A 23,140-nucleotide genomic window follows, 5' to 3' on the forward strand; every position below is an offset into this window, starting at 1 on the left:
ACAACACATGCTCTATTAGATAAGAGAAAAGAAACAAGGGGTATATGTGCTGGGGGGAAAAGATGTAAACTTTAAGTAAATTAAGAAATGTATGTGTTTATGTGGATTTTAGACATTGTAATGATGGCGTAAGCCAGCTTGATTATTTATGGCGTGCCTGTTGCTTGTAGCTATCATCTGCAGGAAAGAAACTGATGGGTACAATTTCCCTTTTCTATTACCAACACCAAATACATTTCATATGGATAAAAAGAGTAACTGTTTACAACAGCAACAGAGTGAGCCCCTAAACACACATGGATACACGTGAAAACATACACTTGAGTATGCAATACACACACAAGTACGCGCGCACACACGCACACACACACGAGAGAGAGAGAGAGAGAGAGAGAAAGAGAGAGAGAATACTCCTGTTAAGATTAAGAAATGAGATTCCCAAAAATGAAAGAAACTCAGAAGACGGATATACATATTGCATCATAATTTTGAAAACCTTTTATTATAAAAACATGCGCACATGGGCTGGAGAGATGGCTCAGAGGTTAAGAGCATTGACAGTTCTTCCAGAGGTCCCGAGTTCAATTCCCAGCAACCACAAGGTGGCTCACAACCATCTGTAATGAGATCTGGTGCCCTCTTCCGGCCTGGAGGCATACATGCAGACAGAACACTGTATACATAATAAATAAATAAATCTTAAAAAAAAAAACATACATGCACACACACAATCAAAAGTCTCCCTGCAACTGCAGCTCAGTGGCAGAATGCTTGCTTTGCCATCCGGAGACCCTGGGTTTGATTCTCCGGATCATAAACCGAGAAATTGTTGAAAACAGCAACTGCAAAACACACAGGAAATGATGCATTCATATAAATTACCACTAACACCAGCTTTAGTGCCCTGAATTCACAAGAGAAGATTAGATCGCCTCGAAGATTCTTCCCAGGTCTAAATTTCTATAACCTTGTATGTATCGTTCTTCACACCTTTACCACCTTGGTAGTTACATCAGCTAGACTTACCACAGTTTCTAAACCCAAATACTTGCTGTGTACTCCTAACCCAGAAAGCTCCCAGAATGAAGTTGAGATGGGTGGGTGAGGCAACCTGGAGAAATGGCCACCATGGGTTCTACAGGGTGGTGGTGGAGTCCATGCTGGTTTAGACCTCGTTCAATCCCTGCATAAAAATAGCAACTAAATACCTACCCCAAGCCCTGCTAATACCATTTACAATAGCATAAAAAAAGTTTCCCCTATGAACTCAAATACAAGTTGCTGGAGCAGGTTGCCCACATACTAAAGAAATGATCATCATCCAGAGAATGAAAGAGTCAAATCCTGATGAAAATGGCCAAACACATCACCAACAGGAGTGTTAGAACTGTAAAACCAGAGACAGAAACATGCACTAAAATTATAACAGACACGGTGTTCTTCCAACTAGAACTAGATTTGAACTTACGAACTGAAATAGCATGCTATGGGCATGAAAAGAAATTAACTTAAATGAAATCAAGACATACCATTAAAATACTAAATATAGAAGGAAATAGAATTATATGAGCACTTGGCAAAATGTGGTATAATATATGCAGGGAGAATTAGGACGTCATCAGAGTCTATTTTTGAGAGTCTCCCTGAACTGTACCTTTGATTTGGGTGTTGTCTGGTTCACTAATTCATGAACACTTTAGGACTTGCAATGTAAATGCACAAACCCAAGTACTATAAAAGCAATGTGTATTTGTCCTTGCCCTAACCTGTTCTACCTCCACCCTCCGTGGGTCCTTGATTGGCTAAACTGAGGCAGGAGATGATGTTACTTGGCTAAAAGTCCAGTCAGAACCTCTTCTGATGACATTGGCAAAAGAGAAAACCTTTGCAACAGACTCTGAAATGGAAAGTAGATAGGGGCTTCCAACCTGCGTAGGGCAGAGCAAACATGTGCAGGGTTCTGAGGGGGATAGCTCTTCACTGTTGCAGCTTACCACAAAGGGAGGGCTGTCTTTGGGAGCAAGCCTTAAAGGCGAGTGATCACTGGCTGATGTCGTCCGTGTGCAGGAAGAGACTTTTGTTCCCCCTCAATCGGTCCTTTTGTTAGATGCTGTTTCATGTTGCGATCCTGAGTGAGACAGGTTTCCGAGGGAAGGCACTGTATGCTGAGCATCTAATCCCTGTAAAACCAGGTGGCTTTGCTTCCCCAGAAAAAAAAACTATCTACATCTCATGGATGGCCCCCCTTCGATGCTTGTTGCCTGGCTGCTGTTGGGGAACAAATATTTTGTCCCCAGATGAGAAAAAAGCCAAGTCCCACGGATAAGCAGCAGACAGGGAAGGGCTTGTCCCTGTCTCCAGTTACTCTCCCATTTCTCCGCTCTTAATCCCTCAGTGGCTCAGTAAATGGGAAAGTTAAGTGAGCTTTCTCTCTGCCTGACTTCTATTTGGAATTAATTCTTCAGTCATCTAGTCTGAGAAACATTTACAAAATGAAAAATCCCAGGCCACACCTCTCACACTGAGGGGAGAGAAATGTGTCTGACTCTGGGTTTATGCGGCCCCAGGTTTGGTGAAATAATTTCGTGTTTGTCATGGATGAGAAAGGTCACTCCTGCTTTGGTTTTGCTCACAATGGACAGAGAATGAGCTTGCCCTGAGTGAGCAGGCATGGAGCGACGTGCTCGGTCTGTCCACTTCCTTTCACAGGCTTTCTCTTGTTTTGCTCTTCCTTTTGTAGATCTTGACCCCCTCTACACTCCCCAAGGTTTAGTAACCAAGCAATGACACCCATGGAATACTAAACAGAAAACAACCAAACAACCACCTCAGTTCACAGCCAGGTCAGCTGGAAGAGGGGAGTCTGGAGGAGGGATCTGAGGCCACAGTGATGCTGGAAGTATGGCATACAGAATGAACACTAGCATGAAGCCAGGGTGCTCTCACTCTGTGTGTGTGTGCGCGCGCGCTCACACATGCATGTGTGTGAGTGTACGTGTGTCTGTGTGTGCGCTCATGTATGCATGTGTGTGAGTGTCTGTGTGTGTGCTCATGTATGCATGTGTGTGAGTGTCTGTGTATCTGTGTGTGTGATCATGTATGCATGTGTGTGAGTGTCTGTGTGTCTCTGTGTGCGCTCATGTATGCATGTGTGTGTCTGTGTGTGTGCATGCGCTCATGTATGCTTGTGTGTGAGTGTCTCCTTGTGTCTATGCCTGCTTTCAAGCGCTCACCTGTGTGTGTGCATGTACATGTATGTGAGTATACATGTGTGTGCATATGTCTGTATACTTGTGAGTGTACAAACATGTGCATTTTTTGCATGTGTGTATGTGTCTGCATATGTGTATGTGAGTTTACAGATGTATGCACATTTCTCTGTGCATGTGGGGTGAGTATGAATATATACACACATATATATATGAATTTATCATCATGTATGTGAGTATACATGTGAGTGTGTATGTCTACATGCATATGCTAGTATGCACATGTGTGTGTTCATGAATGTGTGAGTGTGAATGTGTAATTTATCTGCATGAATATGTGTATACACATGTGTGCATGTGTCTGAATGCAGGTGTACACGTGTGTGTTGGCATGCATATGTGAATGTATGTGTGGGCATACATGTGTGTGTATGTCCATGCTCAGTTCATTGCTTCATTTTGTAGTGCTCATTCTTCACCTCAGACCATAGTCCACAGTGTAGCTAGTTTGACATTTCTGTAGTAAATACTACTACCACTATTGTCATACACTAGGATGATGTGTTGTTAGCTGTTTGTCAGGGTGCTCGTAGAATTACCAACCCTGTGCAGCCAATGTGTGCTATGTGGGAAAACCTGACCTACATCATTCTCAAACAGGATCATCTCAATAGCTGTGCAGAAATAAAACTGGGCTGCCTTGGCTTCTGAAGGTTGTTTGTCAGCACACAGTGCCTCCTCCACTGCTTGACTGATCCAGCCTGACCAGGGAACGGTTCCCCAAAGCATACCTCTGGAGCCTGGAGTGATTGCAGCTCCTCCTTTGTACTCAGAGTGGGGGTGTCAGGGAAATATCCATGTAGTTCACAGGGAAGCTGGCTGTTGTCAGCCCCAGAGGCAGGGAACACATAGATGTAGTCTGTGCTCTTGCCCAAAATGACTTGGAGATGGCATGTGGTCTAGAAGTTGCCTGCTATCCTGGGTGAGGGTGGGCATAGTGGCTTTGACAACCATAGGCTGAGCCTAATGTTCCAACATGGGGGTTTGTGTAGCTCCTCAAACACAGACACTGTCATTGTCTCCTGTACCAGATGGCATCATACCTCTTGCCTGGGTGACCATATTTGTAGTGATAAAAGAAATTTACTGCCATGGATAATTTGATCAGCCACTAAGTCTGGACCAGGAATGTCCAGGGCATCAATGGCGCATTTTCAGTGCATGTATGAGTTTCCAGGGAGTTCAACTGAAAGGAAAAGGTGTGGCTTACACAAGGTGGCACCTCACTGACAAATGGGGTCCTGGATCCAACAAAAAAGTAATTAGGGGGAAAGCTGTCTGCACACTAGCCCTCTGCACACTGACCCTCTGCACACTAGTCCTCTGCACACTAGTCCTCTGCACACTAGTCCTCTGCACACTAACACCTCTGTACACTAGTCCTCTGCACACTAGCCCTCTGCACACTAGTCCTCTGCACACTAACCCTCTGCACACTAACCCTCTGCACACTAACCCTCTGCACACTAGTCCTCTGCACACTAGTCCTCTGCACACTAGCCCTCTGCACACTAACCCTCTGCACACTAGTCCTCTGCACACTAGTCCTCTGCACACTAGTCCTCTGCACACTAATCCTCTGCACACTAGTCCTCTGCACACTAGTCCTCTGCACACTAGTCCTCTGCACACTAATCCTCTGCACACTAGTCCTCTGCACACTAGTCCTCTGCACACTAGTCCTCTGCACACTAGTCCTCTGCACACTAGTCCTCTGCACACTAATCCTCTGCACACTAGTCCTCTGCACACTAGCCCTCTGCACACTAGTCCTCTGCACACTAACCCTCTGCACACTAGTCCTCTGCACACTAGTCCTCTGCACACTAGTCCTCTGCACACTAACCCTCTGCACACTAACCCTCTGCAAACTAGTCCTCTGCACACTAGTCCTCTGCACACTAGTCCTCTGACACTAGTCCTCTGCACACTAATCCTCTGCACACTAGTCCTCTGCACACTAGTCCTCTGCACACTAGTCCTCTGCACACTAACCCTCTGCACACTAGTCCTCTGCACACTAGCCCTCTGCACACTAACCCTCTGCACACTAGTCCTCTGCACACTAACCCTCTGCACACTAGTCCTCTGCACACTAGTCCTCTGCACACTAACCCTCTGCACACTAATCCTCTGACACTAGTCCTCTGCACACTAGTCCTCTGACACTAGTCCTCTGCACACTAACCCTCTGCACACTAGTCCTCTGCACACTAGTCCTCTGCACACTAACCCTCTGCACACTAGTCCTCTGCACACTACTCCTCTGACACTAGTCCTCTGCACACTACTCCTCTGCACACTAATCCTCTGCACACTAGTCCTCTGCACACTAGGCCTCTGCACACTAGTCCTCTGCACACTAGTCCTCTGCACACTAGTCCTCTGACACTAGTCCTCTGCACACTAGTCCTCTGCACACTAGTCCTCTGCACACTAATCCTCTGACACTAGTCCTCTGCACACTAGTCCTCTGCACACTAGTCCTCTGCACACTAGTCCTCTGCACACTAGTCCTCTGCACACTAACCCTCTGCACACTAACCCTCTGCACACTACTCCTCTGCACACTAACCCTCTGCACACTAGTCCTCTGCACACTAGTCCTCTGCACACTAACCCTCTGCACACTAGTCCTCTGCACACTAGTCCTCTGCACACTAGTCCTCTGCACACTAGTCCTCTGCACACTAACCCTCTGCACACTAACCCTCTGCACACTACTCCTCTGCACACTAACCCTCTGCACACTAGCCTGTCCTGAGTATGCCACCTAACATGTCCTTTATTCTAAGTGTTTTCCTTAGAGAAGCGGCTCCTGGTTGTATTGATTCTTCTCCCTGATTCTGATAAAGATGTCCTTACAGGACCTTGATTCCCTCCTTCTTGGAACACTGAGTGAAGGGACACTAGCCCACTTGAGCATGTGGTTCTGGAAGGCCTTGTCCTTCTCCCCCATTCCCTCTGCCTTGCTAAAAACTGTCAGGTGACATTCCTAAAGCTAGCCACCAAGATGTTTTTCCTTATTTGGCCAATCATTCCTCCCGAGGCTGACTACCAAGGTTCAGCTATCAAGGTATTGAAGTCCAGCAATCAAAAGCCCCCTTTGGCTCACCTAATTGACATATCCCCTTAAAATTAAACACCTCACCCTAACATGGGGTTTCCCCTTGTACCTTTATAAACTGCCATTTTCCTATGGGCCACATTTGTCCTTTTTCCCACCAGGACAAATGTCTCCTTCCTCCCCCTCCCTTGTTCCCTTCCCTTATCTCTTGTTCTCTGTCTTCTGTCTTTGACTCTTGTCCTTCTCCTTTGTCTCTCTGGGGCAAATAAATCTCCTTCGTGCTAAGAACTTGGTCTTGGAGTGTCTGGAGCCCACTTTGAGGTTCCCTGCATTGAGAGAGTTGATAATGTAGAGCAGGGATTTTCTGGAGCTGGCAAACAGCCACGAGGGTCAGTGATCCTTAGGGGTAGAAATAGCACAGACGTGGTCTTCTCCAGCACTCCCTGTTAGGGGACTCTCCAGGCTGCCCTGCAGGGAGGGGAGTCCCAGGGGGAGATGGAACAGGGACCCACAGAGGCCAAGTACACAGAGCCGCCAGGAGGGCTCCAAGGAGAAGAGCTGTAGGCCTCTGGAGAGAATGCTGAAGGCTGCAGAGGCTCTTGGGACCTTCAGCTGGAGGGCACTGTGTCCTGACCAGGACGTGACCCAACACTTGGGAAAGAACCCTTTGAACAATCAGCAGGAAGAGTCCCCTGAGCTTCCACAGCCTGGAAAGGTCGTGTGTTCTCAGTATCTGGAGGATGGAACACTGCTTGGGCATCAGGCGAATTTGCAGAAGGCTGTTACCTCAGGAGTGGGCAGCCTCAGCCCTGGCCAAAGGTCACTTTGGTCCCGCTTTACAGAGCCAGAATACAACATGTGAAAAGACCCAAGTGTTCCCCAGTGGTTTAACTGTGTCCTAGATCAAAGAGCAAGGATGTTTACAGGGATATAGAAATAACCAACACCCAGCAAGGTCAAGTATGTAATATTAGCACACTAATCAGTCTTAAGTATCTGACGTGGAAAAAAAAGGCAAATCAACAGAAGCAAACGCAAATGAACCAAAGTAACACTCGGAATTGGTAGGACAGGCTGGTGTGGTGGCCTCCTGACTGCGGCCTCTTGACTGAGAAGCTGCTGGGAGACAAAGCCTGTTCAAGGCAGACATGTAAAATGAAGCCAGAGGTTAGAAGCATACTGGAGGGAGAGGTAATGCCTAAGGCGAGTAGCATGGACTACAAGAGCACTGCACCCCAGCACACACACACAGACTGGTGGACTTGAAGACATCAGCAAAGAAAGCACCCAGAATGAATGACAAGGGGGTTCCCTAGATAAGTGCTTGCCTTGCAAACCCTAGGACCTTAGTTCAGCCCACAGAATCAACGTTAAGAAAAGTCAAGCCGGGCGTTGGTGGTGCACGCCTTTAATCCCAGCACTCCGGAGGCAGAGGCAGGTGGATCTCTGTGAGTTTGAGGGCAGCCTGATCTACAGAGTGAGTTCCAGGTCAGCCTCCAAAACAAAACAGATAAACCCTGTCACGAAAAACAAAAAAAGCAAAAACAAAAACAAAAAAGTCAGATATGGTGACATTCGCTTGTGCACCGAATGCTGTGACCTGAGTGCTGGGGGGCTGCAGGCTTGCTAGACGGCCAGTCTAGCTGAATGAATCCATGAACCCTAGAACAGTGAGAAACCATGGCTGGACAGCATCTGAGGAGTGAGAACCTTGGTCATCCCCTGCTCTCCACACCTGAGCATGTGCACTGGTACTCACAAGTGCACCTACACACACATGGACACATATATGCACACATGTGTGACATCTCACCTGTACATCACCAGAGCCCTTAAGGATGGCAGAGAGGAAGAGAAAGGGAGGCATTAAAAAAATGATGTCTCCAGACTGTCCCAACTTGGAAAACATGGATTAAAATTTCCCAGGAGTAGAGCCACTCTAAGCATTTATTTTCATGCATATGTACACACATGTACACAGCATGAAGAAAGCAACACTGGCACACTTGATAAGTGATTGCGCAAAGCGACTCATATCCAGACCTCCAGAGCTTTCACTTGATAGCACGTATTTCCATTTCGATCCCCAGAGGCATACCTTCTTGTCCCTGAGTATTCAGGGGGCGCCATGAAGGACTGGAGATAGGCTGCCTAGACTTGTTCGTGTAGGTGAACTCTTGTCACTGCCCACATTACCTACTGTCCTGTGCACCCTTGGGCAGGACACAGTTATCTGACCTGTCCCCAGGCATCTCAAGCCTTGGGGAGTGGTGGCTGCCCAGGCTGAGAATCACTGTGACCTGTGCCTTTGCTGGGATGGACAAACAGCACATATGGTCCCTTCTTGAACATATTGTAGACATGCTTTATCAACACACATGCATGATACAGGCAGGGTTTCACAGAGATGATTCCCATTCCCTTTCAGCCCATTTTCGTCAGGTTCACCCTCCTCCCTCTCCACACCCCTTCCTTTTTACCATGCCCACTTCTGCCTCAGTTTCCCTCCTGCCAGCACAGGGCTTGCTGCTCCTGCAACTACTGGCTGGGTGAGTGGTGGAGAAAGTTGTCTGTTCCAGTAGTGAGCTGAAAGGAAGGCAGGGGAGTTCTTGCATTTCAGTCTAAGAAAGGGATGTAGACTCCTTTCAGGGAGACATAAAGTTTTGGCTTCACTGATACAACTAAAATAAAATTTACTCCTGTGGGACCACATGAAAATTACATGCAACTGGTAAACTTATGAAATACTGCCTTTTAGAGAGATTTTCATAAACTCTTGATTTTAAAAACACAGCAGAGAATGAGCTGCTAAGTGCCCCACACGACTTAGTCACGCGTGAGGTGGGTGATTTACGTTGTATTTATTAGAAATTAGGGATTGCAAAAAGGCGTTGGACAAAGCCATGCTTTAAACCAGCTCGTGACTTAACTTGGCTTAGGAAGTCTTGATTGTGCCTCTACATCTCTGTACAGAATAGTACACGTGTATCTGGCTTTGCAGATTGTATTAGGACAGTCTCTTCATCAATTCTGGCTTGTCTTCTATGTATGAAAGTGAATGGATAAATCATTACATGTTCAAATCATCTGTGACTAGGTCTCAAGCTTCTGTGAGAAGCGTTTCAGTACGTTTCTGCACCCCCACATTACTCTCTCCTGCTCTCTCTCTTTTGAGGCAAACTTGACCCCTCTATATGTTGAACCAATATAAAATACTTGGATAGCTTTAAGCGTGTGCGCATGTGCACTCTCTCTCTCTCTCTCTCTCTCTCTCTCTCTCTCACACACACACACACACACACACACACACACACACACACACTCATTGCATTTTGGGGGTAGGCACAGCCAAATTGCTATTTGGAGTAAAGAGTAAAATCCCAAGAGTGGAAAAGTCGCACTTAGCAGTAAATTCAATTAAGAATAAAGTGGTGGGTGTGGCAGTGGACGAATAACTTATTGGTTTTAATTTTAAGACCGCAACAGAATGTAGAGAAGTCATTGAAGAGTTTCCAATCCATTGGGCTCCTTAGATGCTTAATTTGAGAGTGCGGGGTTATGTTTCCTGAGCGAGCAGACAAGAAAACGGAGGAGCCTGTGGTCGTGAGCTGAGCAAAATGACCACGTGAAGCCGTGTCTCAGTGGCTCTGTCCTCGTAGCATCAAGAGAGGTGGCCCTCCACCCTCCAAACTGTCCCATAACAAGAGTCTCTCTCCATCTGCTGTAGGTCCACCCCACAAATGTCTGTGCGACATACAGAATGCACTTTTGCTCTGACTAGCCGCATCCATGGTGTGTGGTGTAGACCCTGACATCAAATGGTAGGCCCCCAGGTTTCAGGGCAAACTGACTGTGTGATGTTTGTGAGAGCATCGCCTTTTATCTGTCCGCCTAGACATGGTATCAGAGAAACCACTGATTCTTTTAGAGGCCGGCGGGTAGGAAGCAGCGCACACTCATCAGATCTGGCATTTTGGCTCTAACTCTTTATCTATTAACCAAATCAATTTTAGTTTTGGTTGGGTCTTTGAAGTCGAGGTCTCACCCTATAGCTCAGGCTGGCCTAGAACTCACCGTGTAGGGGAAATCCTCTTGCCACAGTTTGTGTGGAGACCATAAGCACTAGACATGCTTACTTTGCATTTCTGGTTTGTGCGATGATATTGTTCAGTAACAGCTACAATTTGTTTCTTCTTTTCAACATCAGAATGGTGTTTGGCGTGTGATTTCACAAGAGATATTCTTCACTTGGGTTTTGCTACATTGGATGATGTCAACATGAGGGTTTGAGCTGGTCATGTTGCTCAGTGCTTAACATGACAGACACCTGAATTCCAGAGTCTTCAAAAAATATGTTTTTTGTTAGCCAGGCATGGAGGAGAATTACATCTAGCAATGGGAGGTAGAAGCAGGAGGATTATGAACTCAAGGCAAACCTTCGCTACACAATGAGTTTTAGGGCAGCCTGTGCTATGTAAGACCCTATCTCAAAAACAACGATTTTGTCAGCCCATCAATTGATTCATAAAATATATCATCCATGTTCCCAAACAACACACTCATCTGTCTGTCTGTCTGTCTCTCGTCTCTGTCTCTCATCTCTGTCTCTCTGTCTCTCTGTCTCTCTCTCTCTCTCTTTCGTGTGTGTGTGTGTGTATGTGTGTGTGTGTGTGTGTGTGTGTGTGTGTGTGTGTGTGTGTGTAGTCTAAATCGTGCCCTTAAATATTGTTCCTCAAGGGACATCTGCCTTGCTTCTTGAGTTGTTGTCTCTCAGTTACCTAAGGATTGCCAAGTAGACTAGGCTGGGTGGCCGTCGAATAGGAGCCTGTGTTCACTCCCCATCACCAGGATTGCAAGCACACACTCTGTCGTGACCAGGCCTGGCTTTTAAAATGTGCACGCTGAGGAGTGAATCTCAGCTCCTCAGGCTCGCACAGCAGGCACTTTATATGTAGAACTAGCTCCCTGGCTCCTGACTGACTTCTCCCTTACTTTGTGTGTGGCTCTTAGGTTAGAGCTGACTGGAAGTAACTGACATGGGCTGATCTGGACACAGGTGCTGCCACCATCCTCAGAGTAGTGAAACCATGGCGATGCCCCCAAAGTAGAAAGTCTTTCCAGTCACCTCACCACAGAGCACCCTTGTGGTTGGTCCACAGGTGAGCAGTCTGTAGAGAGAGCAACAGAACCGCACCCAAACTGTCAGATGAGATGGACAGACACCAAGGAAGCTCTGTGCAGAGCTCTCTGAGGCTGGGTGTGTTCAGTTACACTCGGAGCCAAGCTTCAGCTAAGCTTTTGTGAGCTGTTTAGTGTACTCTTTTTTCTGAGGTGCAGCACAAGCTTTTCAGTTCACAAGGTTCATTTTTTTTTGGTTGTTGTTGTTGTTGATTCCCAGCCATGTTCAGTAGTCCTGGCAGTGCTTACTATTTCTGCTTTGCCGCAATACCATGCATCAGTAGCTATGTCTGCTAGGGACATCTCAGTCCATTATCACCAAAATGTATTTTAATGTGCTTTTATTTTCAAAGCAAACTCACTCGGCCATGGTGGGACTTTTCTCAGAGAAGAAAGAGCATCGACAGGCTGAATGATGAGCAGGTAAAGGGATTCCAGTTGGTGCAGAAATCACAGCCCTGGAGCTCCTGAGGTCCCTTGGGTCTGTTCCTTCCCGAGCCTTGGGTTTTATTTAGACATACAAAGTAAGGGGTGGTCGACAGCCTAGAAAGCCTGCCCACATCTCTATTTCCAGTAAGCTCCCATTGTGTCTGCATCTCTCCCTCCAGCCTGCAAACTTGACATCTGGCCCTTCTCTCTGGCTCAGGATCCACTTGGTCAAGAGGGCTGGAGCCTCAACTGGCACAGGGTGGACCGTCTTGGCTAAGGAGGCAAAGGCTCTCATTGCTTATAAGGTTGCTGAGTATCATATCCTATCTCACATATGGCATACTATTCTGCTAACTGGAGCCTTTGTTCTTTCCCAGCCTGAACTGAATTCCATTTCCATTCTGTATCGCCAGGCACACAGGAGAACATCTTTGAGCTTGAGAAGAATCATGTCTCTCACATCTAGAGGTTGAAGTACAACAAAATTCTTAAAAGGTTTCTAGTTGTAAACCATGCAGTACCCTGTCTACTCTCTTCTGGAACCTGGGGTTACCCTTAGACATCGGCATTGGTCATAGCAGGATATCATCAAGGGCTGCTCTCTTGTTCTCTGTTTCTGGTTGTGCTTTTCATGTTAGAAACAGCCTCTCTCTCTCTCTCACACACACACACACATGTCTTTTGCTCTGTGCTGACTCTATTGAGCATGAACTTGGCTTCGACTCTGTCTCTCAGGTTTGCATGGACCACAGGAAATTGGCTGGCTTCTCCATGAGGCATCTTCCAGGACTACTGGTCTACCTCTTCCCTGGTCTTGCGTGTGAGGGAATCTATAATAAACATAACTGCGTGGTTTATGGGCAACCTCTGGGAAATAACCTGTTCTCAGTGGTGACTATATTCAGTATGATACCATGTGTGCCTCTGTAGGCACAGTGGTGATGGTGTTCCTTTCTAAGTGAGCTGCTTAGATGCTAGGCATGACAGTGTTACATATCGTAAATTATCAAAAGGCATTTGCCTTAGTTTGGACTGTGACTTGAACTTCAGGCAAGAATGTCTTCTCTCCGCCTTCAGTGGACACTCTGAACACTAGCCACAGCAAGCCCTGTACTTTAAAATAGGAACATTTCCTGGAAACATCCTTGGTCTCAAGATATCTTTGACTCATTTTCAATTGCATGCATTGTTAAAATTCTTCCTTAAAAGGCTGAAAGGAAGGAAAATAATACAGATGCCGGCACACAGCAGGCTATGAAAATAGAACATGAGATGGACATTCATGTGTTTCTGAGCATCCTGGATCCCACACGAAGGGTCAGAAATTTCCACAAGATTTGCTCATGGCTATAATGCTGCCATGGTATCTGGCACAATCAGCATTAATTACGTCTCAGAAAAGGGAAAAATAAAGGGCCAAGGGATGGTGGCATGGCCAATACTTAAAGGGATGGTGGCCAACATTGAAAGGGATGGTGGCCAACAATTTTAATAAAAAGATGGTGGCCAGCACTTGGGATAAATGGATGGTAACCAGTTCGTATAATAACATGGATGAAGAGGTGGAGAATGGTAGATCCCTGGGGTTCACTGGCCAGTCAGTCTAACCTCATTGTCGAGTCCAGGTCAGTGAGATACTGTATGGAAAAAAAAGGTGGATTGTGTTTTAGGTAAATACCACCCAAGGCTGACCTCCACCATCTTCATGCATATAGTTGCACATACAAGCGCACCCAAATGAACATGCATATATGTGTATGTGTGTGTGCATGTGTACTCATATACACATGGACACAAAACTCAAGAGTTGTTTAATGCATTTGCTACATGTATTTATTTATTTGTTTGTTTTTTATTCATTTTATGGAGGTTTTACACAACACGGAACACATGTGGTGGTCAGAAGACAGCCTGCAGGAGTCAGCTTGTGCCTTCTGCTATGTGAGTCCTGGGGATCCAACTCAGGCCATCAGGCTTGGTGGGGAATGGCTTTACCCTCTGAGCCATCTTTCTGGCCCCCAAGGAACATTTTTTTTAATAGCAAGACTTATTGTTATCAGTGTTGGATTCAGCTGCATTGCATACATGACGCAAAATATTTTTGAATATTAAAAAAACCCAAAACCCAACAAATGCTGGCTTTTTTTTTCTGCTGCCGTCTTTATATTTTTATTTTGCATTTTGTAACTCTAGCTAAGTGAAGTCACCCTCACATCCAAGGTCAGCCGAATTGAGAAAACAGAACAAAAACACCCAGACCGGTGATTTTTCAGGAGGAAATGGCAGCATTCATGTCCATAGAAGCAAACTTTAATCCTGTGACTGAGAGGGGGTGAGAAACACAATGGCTGCATGGGGCTAATGGAGAATTCCCGGCTCTATTCTGTGCTGAAATATTTCGTGGATGCATTCATGGCTCTTTCTCTGCAGAATGAAAGCAATAAAACAAACGAGAGACCTAATCTTTAGTTCAAATAAATGAAAAGAAATTGAAATCCACTTCATTCCCCGAGAAAAAGGAAGAATACAAATGAGGCTCATTGTGAGGTTTCTGGAAAGGAATGATGCACCACAGCTGCAGGAATGTGGCCTGACAGCCTCTGCTTGCCATTAGTGGGGAGGTCTGCTCAGGAAGGTTCCATTTGGTCTGAAAGGGTGAATGCTGCAAAGACAGAGTGTGTGGTGCACGGGGCAAGAGCATGGTCAGATTGCTGCAACCCTGCTGTGATCCTGACTCCCATCTGGTGTGTGTGTGTGTGTGTGTTTGGGCTTGAATGTATGTGTGTGTTTAGGTGTGCATGTGTGTGTTTGGTGTGCATGTGTGTGTCCAATGTGTGCATATTTAGGTGTGCATGTGTGTGTGTTTGGTGTGCATATGTATATGGGTGTTTAGGTGTGCATGTGTTTGGTGTGCATGTGTGTGTTTAGATGCGCATGTGTGTCCAGTGTGTGTATGTTTAGGTGTGCTTGTGTATGTTTTTGGTGTGCATATGCGTGTGTTTAGTGTGCATGTGTGTGTTTAGGTGTGCAAGTGTGTGTGTTTGGTGTGCATGTGTATGTGTTTGGTGTGCATATGTGTGTGTGTTTAGGTATGCATGTGTATGTGTTTGGTGTGCATGTGTGTGTTTGGTGTGCATGTGTATGTGTTTGGTTTGTATATGTGTGTGTGTAGGTATGCATGTGTATGTGTTTGGTGTGCGTGTGTGTGTTTAGGTGTGTGTGTGTTTGGTGTGCATGTGTGTGTGTTTGGTGTGCATGTGTGTGTTTAGGTATGCAAGTGTGTGTGTTTTGTGTGCATGTGTATGTGTTTGGTGTGCATATGTGTGTGTGTTTAGGTATGCATGTGTATGTGTTTGGTGTGCATGTGTGTGTTTGGTGTGCATGTGTATGTGTTTGGTTTGTATATGTGTGTGTGTAGGTATGCATGTGTATGTGTTTGGTGTGCATGTGTGTGTTTGGTGTGCATGTGTATGTGTTTGGTTTGTATATGTGTGTGTGTAGGTGTGCATGTGTATGTGTTTGGTGTGTATATGTGTGTGTTTAGGTGTGTGTGTGTTTGGTGTGCATGTGTGTGTGTTTAGGTGTGCATGTGTGAGTGTGCATGTGTTTATGTGCTTGGGTGTGTAAGTGAGCATGTATGGAGGCCAGAGGATGGCATCAAGTTTCTTCCTTAGTCACTGTCCACCTTATTTTGTGGACTAAGGTCTCTCACTATACTGAGGCAGACTGGCTGACCAGCTGGCCCCAGGGATCCTCCTGTTCCTGCTTCTCCAAAGCATGGACTGACTGTGCACTCAGGGTGTGCAGCTTGCTTCCATGAGTTCTGGGGGTCTGAGCTCAGGGCCTCATTCTTATGCAGCAAGCACTTCACTGACTGACTGTTCTCCTTGGCCCCCTCCTCATCTGGCTTTGAGTGACAGCTTCATTCTGCTCACTGGGCAGGGAGGCTTGCTGTCCCTTGGTCCGGACCTAGCCCTTGTACAAATCCTTTAGTTGCATCTGTCCTTACAAGCTGGATGTGTTGAGTCCAGGAACACAGGCCAAGAACATAGAAGGCAGTCTGTGAGTTAAGATGCCTGGCAATGGCTGCTGCTTTTCCTTCTTTTGTTTGTTCCTCTGTTTATTGGATGTGGTGAATGTGTGTGGTGCATGCATGTGAGTCTTCTGGGTACATACATGTGAGTGTTCTGGGTACATGAATGTGAGTGTGTATAGTGCATGCATGTTGAGTGTGCTGGATACATGCATGTGAGTGTGCTGGGTACATGTATGTGAGTGTGCTGGGAACACACATGTGAATTTGCTGGATACATGCATGCGAGTGTGTATGGTGCATGCATGTGAGTGTGCTGGGTACATACATGTGAGTGTTCTGGGTACATGCATGTGAGTGTGTATGGTGCATGCATGTTGAGTGTGCTGGACACATGCATGTGAGTGTGCTGGATACATGCATGTGAGTGTGTATGGTGCATGCATGTTGAGTGTGCTGGGTACATGTATGTGAGTGTGCTGGGTACATGTATGTGAGTGTGCTGGGAACACACATGTGAGTGTGCTGGGAACATACATGTGGGTGTGTATGGTGCATGCATGGGAGTGTGCAGCTATTAAATGAGCTTGTGGAGGCCTGAGGAAACTATTGGATATCTTTCTCTGTTCTCTCTGTCTTATTGCTTTGAAACACAGTCTCTCACCGAACCAGAAAACAGCCAACCAGAGAACTCCAAGCATCCTTTCGTCTCTACCTCCCAATGCTGGAGGTCCAGCAGAGGAATCTAAGTCTGCTTTGTGCTGGTGCTGAGGATTCGAACTCAGCTCCCCAGGCTTGTTTAACAGAGTTACCTGCATAGCCCCATGGTTGTCACTTTGAGCCCCACCTCACATCCGGATAGCAAGAGAGGAAAATGGGCTAGTGTCTGTAATTTCCCCTTCACTGTCCTCCCCTCCGTTCTTACCAGACTGAGACTCATCTACTAATGATTGTAGACAAACCCATTCAGTATTCTTTGCTGTGGACCACTTAGATAATCACGTTGTACGCACAGAAAACCCATCTCAAACCCAGGCATCTTTTGCATGTCCTGAAGACCGTGTTCCTTTAAAGGACCATGTAGCATTATGCAGAGCAGGACATCAAGGCCTAGATGGTCACTCACATTAATGACCCACTCAAGGGCAGAGTGTGCTCCCCTGGCACACGTATTATTCTCTAAGCCCTTGTCTGATGTGTCGTGCCAAGAGGTAACATCTCAGAACTTGGGCTGTGCAATGACTGAATTAGTTTGAGCTGGACTACAGCTCATCCTCAGCTAGCTATTTCAACAAGTTTTTAATGTAGCAAAAGGAAATAGTGAGAAAATCATTAAAATTCACGTTATGCACAATGTAGCAAAAGAAAAATGGGCTACGAACTAGAAAGCAAAAATTCACTTAAAAAGGAAGAATTTAAAAATATATATTTTTTCTTAAAAGCTTGGAAAGGATATTATAAACAGAAAGTGATGTTACGAAAGAAGCTGTCTCCGTGAGTTCAGGTTAATATTAGGAAGGACCCTGACCTGACTGTGTAGCAAAGGCAGCCAGAGCCTCTCCATTCTGCCCTCTGGGAAGCCAAGGCACTGTCACCAGCAGATGTGGTGTCCGAGAGAATCATTTTGTGGTTGGCGTACAGTCTTCTCAGTGCCTCCTTCTGTGGCAGAGAGAAGCTTCCCCATCTCATTTGCTAAGAGCCCCTCCCCACTCACTAGAATCACCTTTGCAAAGTGCCTCCTGCCTTCCCCCTTCCCTGGGGGCTCAGATTTCAAGCATGAGTTCTGGAGGATACAGATACACCGTCTGTCGCAGAGACGGATAACACATTTTTTTTTTACTACAACATGTTCACCACAGAGAAGATGAAAAGCAGCAGAAATGAAATAAATTAGAAAGGATAGGACACCTGCAATTCCATTGGGAAGATGGAGTGTTAGTGACCTTCCTAGGCAACCTTGTTCGCCGCCACAGCCGCACCAAGTGAAAGAGCTTGGGCTGTGAATGGGGAAAATCCACAATGCCATATAAAGAGCAAGCAGAGGGAATTCTTACCAAAGAAATGCAAATCGCAGCCATACCTGCATCCACCTTGTCTCTGTTCAAGAGTTTCAAAAAGGACAAATCGCAGGTGGGCCCACAGCAATGTTTCCTCCCGGAGGCACACAGGCGCCACAGATAAAATTCAACCATCAGTCTAAAAACAGTGACTCAAGATCCAGATGCCTACTGTCCTTCCTAAACTGGCCAACTGCAGGGGCAAGCAGCCCGCCCTCCCTCCCTGCCCCCCACCCCAGTCCCTTAACCTGGACTGACTCTGGAATGGAATTAGCCAGAAAGTTTCCAGTCTCTGGAAAAAGTTGTTCCCATCAACTCCATGTGGCGTCCACCTCTGCAAGCTTCATCAGCTTCGCCCAGGCATCTGGGACAGCTGTCCAAAGAGTGTGGCTGCTTTACGAGGCCAGGCCACTGAAGACAGCCAAGTCCTGCAGTCTGCCTTGGTGCCCATCAGGGGAAGAAAATACATGTGCGATTTTATTTGCCCACAGAGCATAATAAAGTCATGTGCTTTTTGCAGGGAAATGAGTGGAATCTGAAGTTAATATAGTGAACAAAACAAGTCTCCCCATCCTCCCCCTCTCCATCCTCCTCCCCATCCTCCTCCTCCCCATCCTTCTCCTCCCCATCCTCCTCCTCCCCATCCTCCTCCTCCCCATCCTCCTCCTCCCCATCATCCTCCTCCCCATCCTCCTCCTCCCCATCATCCTCCTCCCCATCGTCCCCCTCTCCATCCTCCTCCCCATCCTCCTCCTCCCCATCCTTCTCCTCCCCATCCTCCTCCTCCCCATCCTTCTCCTCCCCATCCTCCTCCCCATCATCCTCCTCCCCATTCCCCATTCTTTCCCTCCTCCCCACCCTCCTCTTCCTTTCTTTTCACTCTCCTTTGTGTTTCTTTCACAATATCAGCTTGCCACTCTGACATGCTCATCTTAACTATAAAATAATTTTTGTGACCAATTATTCAGGAAGAATAGGAAGTAGACTCCTGCAGTGGCATTGTGTGGGGAGGTGGAGGCTCCCTCTGCTTGTCAGAATATCTCCACTGTGCTTCTGAGGGTTCATGGCTTTCCTGCCAGGGCAGTGTGTACGTGTGTGTGTGGGGGGGGTGTGGGTGTGCGGTGAGTGACGGGAATCTACCCATGTTTTAAGTGTAGACTGAACACCTCCTCTGAATAGCTGATCATGGGTGAATTGGGAAGAATAATCATGCCTACAATAAAGTACTAATAAGCCTCAGGATCTATTGGCCATTACTTTTTTTTTTAACTGAAACTGCCTGGTTTCCACCAAATACACTGATATAGGAGTCTGCATTTCCAGTTTGAATTGTACAAAAAATAAAGAATGGTTGTTTATAGCTGTGTTGGGAAAAGTCAGCCTAAAGCACATACAAGCAGAATACAAAAATGAACAGACAAGCCAGCCCCACACTAAGATTTCTTTATTGGGATTTCTGTTTGCAGGCGACAGTGACTGTTCCATGGATGCTGAAGACAGCTGCAGACTGGATCTCCTGCCTTGCCTAGGCTCCTCAGAGCCTGGAGCTAACACTTAGGGTGTGGTGACAGAGGAGTCACCTACACACAGAGCCTTGCATAATGAATCTGTGGTTACCTCACCTTTAGGGGAACTCAGAATCCATTCTTTTTGGAGGGTAGGAATGGGGAGGCATCTCTTTGTTTTTATGAAAATTCCAGGGGATGGGGCTAGGGATATACGAAGTGCTTGCTTGCAAATATAAGGACCTGATTCAAGTTCCTAGCGCCCATGAAAAAGATGCTGAAGTTGTGATCCCCACACTGCCTGGGGCTTGCTGGCTGGCCAGCCTCAGATATTTGGCAGATTTTAAGTCAATGAGAGATCCTGTGTTAAAGTCTAGGTAGATAGTGCCTGAGGGAAGTTTCCAGGGTTGACTTCTGGTCTCTGAGTGCATGTACATGGACGAGCACAGGTGTTTGCATGCATGAATGTGCCCATTAACACATGGACACACACACACACACACACATCCAGGAGGAGTAAAACACAACCGTGGTCATGTTTGTGATGCTGGGAATCATGGCAGACATCCTGTAGCCAGGGCTGGTGCTAGCAAGGAGTACCACTAAAATGAGAAAAGCATAAGAAAGCAAGGGACATGGGGAAGTGTCAAATATTTGTACAGAGCATTTTGGTCATATCCAGCCACCACTGTCTCCCTCTGGCTTCGTCTCGTGTTCCCCTCTATCTCCTTCTCAGCTTACGCATGTACTTGATGAGTGGAAAAAAATACCTTATAGGTGACTTCAGGCCAAGACTTTCATTTAATAAGGCTGTATTAGTTAGGATTTATGTTGCTGTGATAACACTGATGCAGCTGGACCTTCTGGCCCCGGGGAACTTGATCTGAGCTGTAGCTTTCATGCCAGGAGCAATACTAAAACCTAGAGACCAGAGCTCAACGTGAGTCTTGCTACTGCCATAGCCTCCGTGTGTAGTCATCTCAACAGCAAGGTGGGGCCACACTCAGGAGCAAACATCCTGGAAGATGCTAAGACCTTGCAGAGGTCCTAGTAGTGCAAAGCCGCTTCTACAACGACATTGCTGGACTTCTTCTTTCCCACATCTCACAAGGTGCATGCAGGCAGCACGTGCTAGAGAATGGCCTTGGAATGTCCCAGGGGATGGATGAGATGCAGATGCATAGGGGAGGATCCTGCTGTTGTCTCCAAAACCAGGCATTAAAAGATCTCTTGAAAATATGAAATTGCTCCATTGTGTAGAGATGCTTTTAAATAGATGCATGTTTTCTTGGTACCACGCGATGGCTTTCATATCCATCACAAGCAAATGAGGAAACGTTTCCTTGTTTCTTTCTCAGCTAATTTTCAGCTCAGCAAGTATTAGTAGATCAGCCCACACAGACCTTTATGGAATTCTTCAAATTATTATTTTTAATGCAAAGGGGCTTCAGACCGAAATACTTAGTCACATACAACAGAAAAATACATTTACTTAAAACATATAGTATTCATTTGTTGAAGTGTCATATATTTGCACAATGGGTTTTGATGACACAGTCCACTGTTATCTCCCCCTATCTTACCCTAGTGTTGTCCCCTTCTCCCTTCTAATTGAAACATACATATTTTGAGTGGAAGGAAGAAAAAAAAAACCTCTCATCGGTGATTGCAGTGACTTTTTAAAATAAAGACTGTACTAGCTGGGACTTGTATTGCTGTGGTTATACACGGACCAAAACCAACCTGGGGAGGAAAGGGTTTATTTCATTTCGCAGATCACAATTCCATCAAGAGAAGTCAGGGCAGGAACTCAAGGCAGGGGTCTGGAGACAGGAACTGAAGTGGTGGCCATGGAGGAAGGTTTATACCAGGTAGCTTCAGGAATCACGTTCCGCTGGTTTTTAACATACAGATCAACCCCACTTACCTAAGGATGACACTGTTGACAGTGGACTAGGCCCTCTTATACCCATTGGAATTTAAGAGAACATCCTAAAAACCAGTTTGTCCTCCAGTCCCTTCTGGTTTGGGAGTGGCTTAGCACACGGCAGCCTCCTGAAGTCTGGGGTGATATAGGTGGGGTGGCGTATCATATCTTGACAATTTATAGACTGGATGCGCCTCTACCCTGATGCAAAAGGATGGCTCCATTTCCGTTGATAGCAGGGGCTACAGGAAAGTTGCTAATTGACTTTGTTTTATTCAAATTCTTAAAAGTTGACGATGCTCTTCTCATTAACTTTTACCTCCTAGGTCTATCCGACTCTATCTCAAGCCTCTGAAGCCTTGCCCGAGACGCAGCTTTCTGTAGACAGGAGAGCAAACCATTGGGAGCCATCACCATCTGGAGGCAGAGTTCATCAGACTAGCATCATCATGAATGTATGTGAGTCTATGCCTGGCTGTGAAGTTCATATTAGGATGTAATTTGGATAATGACTTGCCTGCTATTCATTAAATTACTGCACGCCATTATTAGACTCCGTTGATAATGCCTTTTAATTTCAGAACACCATGATTCCCCATGGATGCAGAGGAAAGGGACAAAGAGTTAGTTTATAAAGGAGAGGAAGGAAAAGGAGGAGCTTGAGCTCCAGCCAATGGGGGCTTTGCCCAGTGCACACACAGACTCCGTGAGAGCAGACAGTCTTCACTCAGCACCTCATCCAACATGCCTCTGCATTTGCTGTGTGACCCAGAGAGGCTGCTGGAGAGGAAGTCTGGAAAATACAAGTGATTAAGAAGGGGGAGGTGGGATATGAGAGAAGGGACCGAAGACAGCGGTGGTTTGTCACGGAGAGCATCGGGAGTCTTTTAGCCCTTCACTAGACCCAACGGTGAGCGTCAGGAGGAGAGCGGTGGTGGTGGTGCGGTGACCTCTGCACACAGCCTGTAAGGCCTTCATCTTGGCAGAGGGGAGAACACAAAGCTGCTTGTTTCCTGGGGACTTGGATGGTGGTGTCTTGATTATGGCTCTCAACACACAATCCATGATTTCCCGGTGTGACCTGTCCTTCTATGCTCAGATCTCTACTGAGGTCGAGTAGATACTCAAAAGTCCATTTTCTGGGGGAACTAGAACACATATGTGATGAGAATAATACTTGTTCCACTCTCCAAGGACGCCTGCCTTCTAATCCCCAGGATGTATGCAGGCTACCTTTTTGGCCAAATAGACTTTGCGTGTGGTGGAGTTAGGGATGCCCAGATGGGGGGATCATGCTGGGCCACCCAGGTGGGACCAATGTAATCACACTGGCTGGTTTAAGAGGATGAGGGAGGCAGAAAGGAGGATAGGAGGAGAAAAGTGGAATGAGCAAGGTCAGAGACTCGGCATGAAAAGGCCTGGTGAACTGTTGTTGCCTGTGACTGAGGAGACGATGAGAAGCCAGGGAAGAGGTGAGAGGGGAAGAAGCTGGACTCCACCCCACCCCCAGAGCCCTCAAAACGAATGCAGCCCAGGCTGCGCCGTGGACACCATTTGGACCTCAGATTTATAGAAATATGCTTGCATTGTTTTGCATTATCACGTTGGTAGTCCCTGGCTGCAGCAGTATAGCAAACAAATTCAGTGTGAACAAAGATTTGTTGAAATCAAATTA

The 23,140-nt window shown here is 46.4% G+C and overlaps 1 long non-coding RNA gene across 1 annotated transcript in view; it reads left to right on the forward strand.

Moving 5' to 3' along the window:
* Positions 1 to 22,010, forward strand: part of LOC121135109 — a 65,457-nt gene extending 43,447 nt beyond the window's left edge. Inside the window, exon 2 of the long non-coding RNA XR_005872292.1 lies at positions 21,792 to 22,010. This is a non-coding gene — a long non-coding RNA (uncharacterized LOC121135109). The remainder of the gene's footprint in view (positions 1 to 21,791) is intronic.
* The last annotated feature ends 1,130 nt before the right edge of the window (positions 22,011 to 23,140 follow it).

Source organism: Mesocricetus auratus, unplaced genomic scaffold (assembly GCF_017639785.1).
Source record: "Mesocricetus auratus isolate SY011 unplaced genomic scaffold, BCM_Maur_2.0 Super-Scaffold_100031, whole genome shotgun sequence".
Lineage (NCBI taxonomy): Eukaryota > Metazoa > Chordata > Mammalia > Rodentia > Cricetidae > Mesocricetus > Mesocricetus auratus.